Here is a 6,000-nt window from a genome sequence, read left to right as displayed (position 1 = left end):
CAGAAGCTAACACATCATTTTCCATGATCATACGAACCAGCATCGCACCGGTAACGTTACTGGCACAAAGGCCAAAACAAGAAAGAAAAGTGAAACGGGATGGCGGGGGAAAAGGCTTTTCCGTTCCCCCCTGACGGATACTTAGGACTGCCTTTTAACAAAAATCAAACAAGGATACAGGTCACTTGGCTTAGCCAAATGGCTGAGAAGCGATGGCGAACAAGTTTGCGGAACGAAGGGTGGTTCTTGTTCCCTAGCCTCGAGATATGGTGCCCCGAAAACTGTTGCATTTTCCAGCTTCTGTTGCACTGCTGGTCCGGTTTTTTAGCGGTACACTGGGTTGTGACATTGTACTTTAACCCCCAACAGAGAAGAGACTTAACACGCCGCTGAACTACAAGCAAACTGGCAGTATTGGAAGCGACAGAGAGTCACGTCAGTTACCCGCTGACAATTTGTATAAGAAAGTTAACAGAAAGTGATTTCCTGGAAACGAGGCCCTCGTAGGGGACTTTCATACGTTGCTGATTTGCAGCTGATTCCGCGTTTCACGCGAGTTGTCATGGCTAGCCGCTCAAAAGAACGAAACGTGATGACTTTGTCACTTTCACGAGCTACTCTAGGGAAAAAGCTTGATGTATCCTGTGACACCCTCCCTTCCGACTCTTTCTCTTGTCTACGACCATACCACAGGGAAAACACCAGTTCTCGTCCGATCACCGAAGTTAAGCCCTGTCGGGCGGGGTTAGTACTTGGATGGGTGACCGCCTGGGAATACCCCGTGTTGTAGGCTTCCCTTTTACGTTTTTTTGCGAGCAATCAACGATTTTGCCTTTTGCGAACGATCAATGTGGCCTTCTTAAAACAGTTCAGGGACAACTTAAAAGGCCTACGAGTCATTTAGACCACAAAAAAACCTTTTCAAAAGCTGGAACACTGGCGCAATGTGCAGTCTAAGTTCGTGAGCACGCGAGAGTGTTTAAATTTCACCTATGACATCAAATTATTCGAAGCAACAATAACGGAGACGACACAAACTCGCTTTTAATGAAATTCAAGCACCTTTTAGATGTGACAATTAAATACATGGCAAGCAAAAACAAGCAATCATTCATTTAACTACAATCAAACAACAAACAGCGCAATCTTTCAAATGGTTATTTAATAACGGCTTGAAATCAGGGCGCGGAGACAGATATTTTTTGCAACGAAACGACAACTTGAAAAGCTCATTCAACTAAACAAATCCAGCAACAAGGCAATCTACTTACGATTCAGACGAACTTCTTTCTGGTAGCTGGCGTTTTGTTCGTTTGTTCCTTGCCGTATTTAACACCGCTCCACGATCGCCCGCTCGACAGCTCAGTTCATTCATTCATTTCACGCTGCAAGTATATAAAGTTGGAAAGCGTAAGTAATTGCCGTTCTCTCTTGTGGAATTATAGGTACAGTAAAGCAACAGAAGACCGTAAACAAAAGGAAACCTACCTTTTTTCCTTTCTTGGCAATCACATAAATCACTAGCTGCTCTTCTTTTGCAACCGTCCGTACTCCATCTGAAACATAACAAAAACAAAGCCGCCCACGTGTTAGTTGAACATTAACTAGCAACCATCGGGGACTAGCGTGAACGCAGGTCCCCACTACCAGAAATTATTAGCTCGAGCTACCCACATTTTGGGTAATTTGCAAGGGTCAACCCAATCGAAGTGCAATGAGAGGGCCTCACCTTGAGAGGACTGCCTCCTTGATCACAGTACCTCCCACGTCAGGCACGTTTTTTGTGTTTAAAGTGAATGGCAGGCCCCCAGTAGGGTGAGTGCAATGCTGCCAGACAAATACGACTTGTGCTATCACACAACAATGGGTTCACCTTAAACGTGAGGTGCACCAGCATGTCAAATGTCACCGGGGGATCGAACCTTGCTCCCTACAAACACGATAGAAGACAAAGAAAAACAGAACAAGACAGGACAAGAGAACAAGATAAAAACGCGGGAGGCACAGGCAAAGACAGTACTACCAATGAAGGTGACCGTCCGACAGTACAACCAACGAAGGCGACCATCTAGATGACAAATCCAAAAAACCCACTCGAGGACAGTACAACCAATTAAGGCGACCGTCTAGAACACAAATCCAGAAAACTCGCGCACTCGGGCAAGCCTAGTACAACCAAGGCAACCAGGACAATACACCCTCACTCAGGACAAAAAACAGGTGGTGGACGACAAATAACCATTCACATTAACAGCACTCTGAACATCCGTATAAAACAGCTTCACCCAATCAAGAAACGAAACACCAAAACCCATGTGACGCAACGTGGCATACATAAAACCCCAATCCACTCTATCAGAGGCCTTCTCTTGATCCAAGGAAAGGATAGCGATGGGAGGGTCAAAAGTGGTAGCGAACTCCACCACATTGCGGAGAAAAGCGACATTCTCCCCAATATAACGACTAGGAACCCCGTAGGACTGATCATCTGCAACCACGACATGAATCACCTTCAGCAGACGAGCAGCGATGGTGCGGGCTGCCAACTTGTAGTCCACATTGAGCAAGGATACCGGCCTCCAGTTTCGAGGATCAAGACGATCACCCCTTTTGAAGGACAAAGAGATGACCCCCCTGCGCTGAGAAAGGGACATGACACCAGAACGATAGCACGAATTTAAGACGTCAACACTTAACATAAAACTCACCTGGCAGACCATCTTGACCAGGAGCCTTACGCTTAGCCATACCAGAGAGGGCAGAAAAACACTCACTAACAGAAAGAAAACCATCACAAAAAGCAGACTGAGAAGGCGACAGAGAAGACGAAAGATCACCCAGAAGAGAAGCCTGCACAGACGCATCCGTGGGCTCAGCAGAAAAAAGAGAAATAAAAAGATGTAAAAGAAGCACAAAGATCAGAAGGCGAAGAGACTATGGTGCCATCAACATTTCTCTGCGCAGAAATCCAACGATTGGAACCACGCTTCTTTTCGAGACAAAAAAAGAACGCGGAGGAAGACTCCACCTCCTTGACCCTACGAACCCGCGAACAAACCTGAGCTCCACGAACAACATCCTTGTCAAGGTCAGCCAGCTGACACAAGACAGACTGATACAAGCCAAAAAAACGACGAAGACCCAGAATCAATTTTTCCCTTGAGATGAGAAGCCAGCTTGGTAAGAACATCCCCCTTAACAGAGGAAGCAGAAGACCACGCAGAACAAAAAGAAATGGCAAACCCCTTGATCTTGGACTTGCCAGCTTCCCACTACTTAGCAAGGGAAGGGAAACGACTTTTCTGATGCCGCCAGTCAGACCAAAAACCAGCAATGATCGAAACAAAACCTTCCTCCTCAAGGATAGATCTATTTAACTTCCAAAGACCAGGCCCTGGAGGGACTACCTCAGGGACAGTAACGGAGAACAAAACAGCACAGTGGTCAGAAAAAGGACAAGGGACAATATCACAAGACAAAACAGAAGACAACCAAACGTATGGACAACCAACTAAATCAATACAGGAGGACATAGAACCATCAGGCCTGATCCAAGTAAAGCAAGAGGAGGAGGGATGCAAGTAATGCCAAGTGTCAACGCCACAACAGGCATCATAAAGACGCACAAGGGAAGATGTACTTTCCCTAGAAGCATCGGACACGTCAGAGCCAGCAAGATCCAAAGAACGATCAAAGACTGTATTAAAATCACCACAAAGCAACGTGGGAACTGACGGGTCGACAAAGGAAGCACCAAGATCAAAAAACTGGTCCCTTGCAGGGTTGCCGTTTGGGGCATACAAGGAAACAACACGCAAAACCTTCTCACGAAAAACAAACTCACATTGCAAAAATCGACCATCACCATCAACCCACGAATTGACAAAAGACAACACTAGACGATAAAGAACAAGACAGCCACAGGACCCGTTAGAGCCAGGAGACACAACCGAAAAAAACCCAGACGAACGGAACCAAGACTCACACTCAACAGACGAAACACAATGCGCCTCTTGGACACAAACAACATCCACAGAACACAGAAGCCCACGTAACCACTGCAAAAACCAGCTCTCTTCTGCTGGTCACGGAGACCATTGAAATTGATAGAAACAACAGACAGGGCCATCAGGGCAAGGGGTAAAAAGAAGAACAAGGGAGCCATCATGACTTAACATCGCGAGAAGAAACAACAGGCTCATCCTTAGCAACCTGAGCAACCGGGGAACGACTACGATCCGGATCTTCAACAATATTGTCCTTCTTCTTTGGCCTACTGGGCCGTTTTGGTAGAGGGGCCCAATCACCGCTATCCAGACTGTCGAGTTCAGGGGAAGAATCCACAGCATGTTTACCCAAAGGTGTATTAATGACCTGACCGTCCTCAAACGGAAAAATTTCACCGATCACAGGGTCGGGCACACAAGTACCCGAACCCTCCTCAATAATCCCCTCAATAAGCTCCTGAAAAGCTGGCAGGATCTCAATGGAAGAACCAATACTATCAATAACAATTTCATTGGTTACATCTGTAACCAGACATGCGTTACCAATTCCATCGGCGACATTAGTAGCCTCACTAACATTATAATTACCTTTGGTTACACATGTCACCTCACTTACATCATTACTAACATTATTTCTTTCAGTATTACATTCCTTGGTTACACTTGTAACCTCACTAACATTATTATTTCTCTCCACATTATCACTTACATTACTTACTTTACTTACACTACTACAGTCATTATCACTAACAAGATTACTTACATGGCCATTATTATCGCGCACGAGTACAATATTAGCATTATTACAAACAGAAGAAACACCCTGGAGGATGCTCTTCAAGGCAGAATCTTCCACTTCGCAAACAGCAGAAGCATCCACCTCCATGGAAGGAACAGGGGCAGGGACAGAGGCAGGGGTAGGGACAGAAGGAGGGACAGGGGCAGGGGCAGAAACAGAGGCAGGAGAAGAAGCAGGGGCAGGGTCAGGACCAGGGGCAGCAGCGGGGGCAAAGTCAGGACCATAGCGAGGGGCAGGACGGCCCCACGCATTACGGCAAGAATGAGCAAAATGATCCGTGGACCCACACAATTTGCACTTGCCACGCAGATCACAGTCAGAAGCCTTATGGCCCTTCTGACAAATATCACATTCAAGGGGCTGCCCCTTATACCACACCTTAAGACAAAACTTATCAAAATTTCAGACCAGGGGGAATGTCCCGCACAAGCTTCATTGTACAAAGACGGGTCCCCGTAGTAACAAGCCCAAGCCCAACCCAATGCTAGTCACGAATCTCAACAACCTCACCATACTCCTACAAAACATCCTCCAAATCCTTATCACTAGCTTCTGCAGGATAATGATAAACCTGCACTTGAGAAGTACGCTGGGCGTAGTTAAGTACATCACACTCTACACCATCAACAATATATCACCTTTCCGAACAAACCCCCGTTTTTGACTGCGAGGAGCCAAAACACACCTTGACAACTTTGCCAGGCACAATTTGGATAGACTCCACTAAATGATCGTTGGAGAAAGCATCAAAAAAAGCCTTAGCAATATCTTCACGAGAACATTCGGAATCGAAACCCCCACACTTAAACACGGCCCTGCGCTGAAGGGCCATGACAAAAAGAGAAAAAGAAAGTAAAGCCCTAATGGGCTGGGCCCAAAAAGGCACGGGCGACCCAAACCCAAAGGAGAAAAAAAACTCACAAGTTAAGCACTGATCCGTGTGTCCAAAAAAACGGATGGGTGACCAGCCAATGATATACCACCAAACACGCCCAAAGAGCACGAGGAGGCGATCCTTACCAAGGAACCTCAGCCAAAACCTCTCCACAAAAGGATAGGGCCTTCAGCCAAGTAACCCGCGTCAGGTAAGTATGAAATGCTTTGCGCCCTTCGACAACGGAAAAATTGCTTTACCCCTATATCCCTTGTTGTTTTTCTTTTAGCAGCCATCAGATCCGGGACTTGTCACTTCTG

At 46.3% G+C, this 6,000-nt stretch overlaps 2 non-coding genes across 2 annotated transcripts; one reads left to right on the top strand and one right to left on the bottom strand.

The window, feature by feature from the left end:
• The first annotated feature begins 674 nt into the window (after positions 1-674).
• Positions 675-793, top strand: LOC146486890 (5S ribosomal RNA). Its single transcript, XR_014858605.1, has one exon. It is a non-coding gene; the product is annotated as a 5S ribosomal RNA (ribosomal RNA).
• Positions 794-1,615: 822 nt separating this feature from the next.
• LOC146486889 (U1 spliceosomal RNA) lies at positions 1,616-1,780 on the bottom strand. The gene has a single exon (XR_014858799.1). It is a non-coding gene; the product is annotated as a U1 spliceosomal RNA (small nuclear RNA).
• Between the last annotated feature and the right edge of the window lie 4,220 nt (positions 1,781-6,000).

The sequence above is a fragment of the Pavona decussata genome, unplaced genomic scaffold (genome assembly GCF_977016875.1).
Source record: "Pavona decussata unplaced genomic scaffold, jaPavDecu1.1 SCAFFOLD_19, whole genome shotgun sequence".
Lineage (NCBI taxonomy): Eukaryota > Metazoa > Cnidaria > Anthozoa > Scleractinia > Agariciidae > Pavona > Pavona decussata.
Note: the sequence above shows the minus strand (reverse complement) of the source record. Positions and strands in the feature narration are given on the sequence as shown.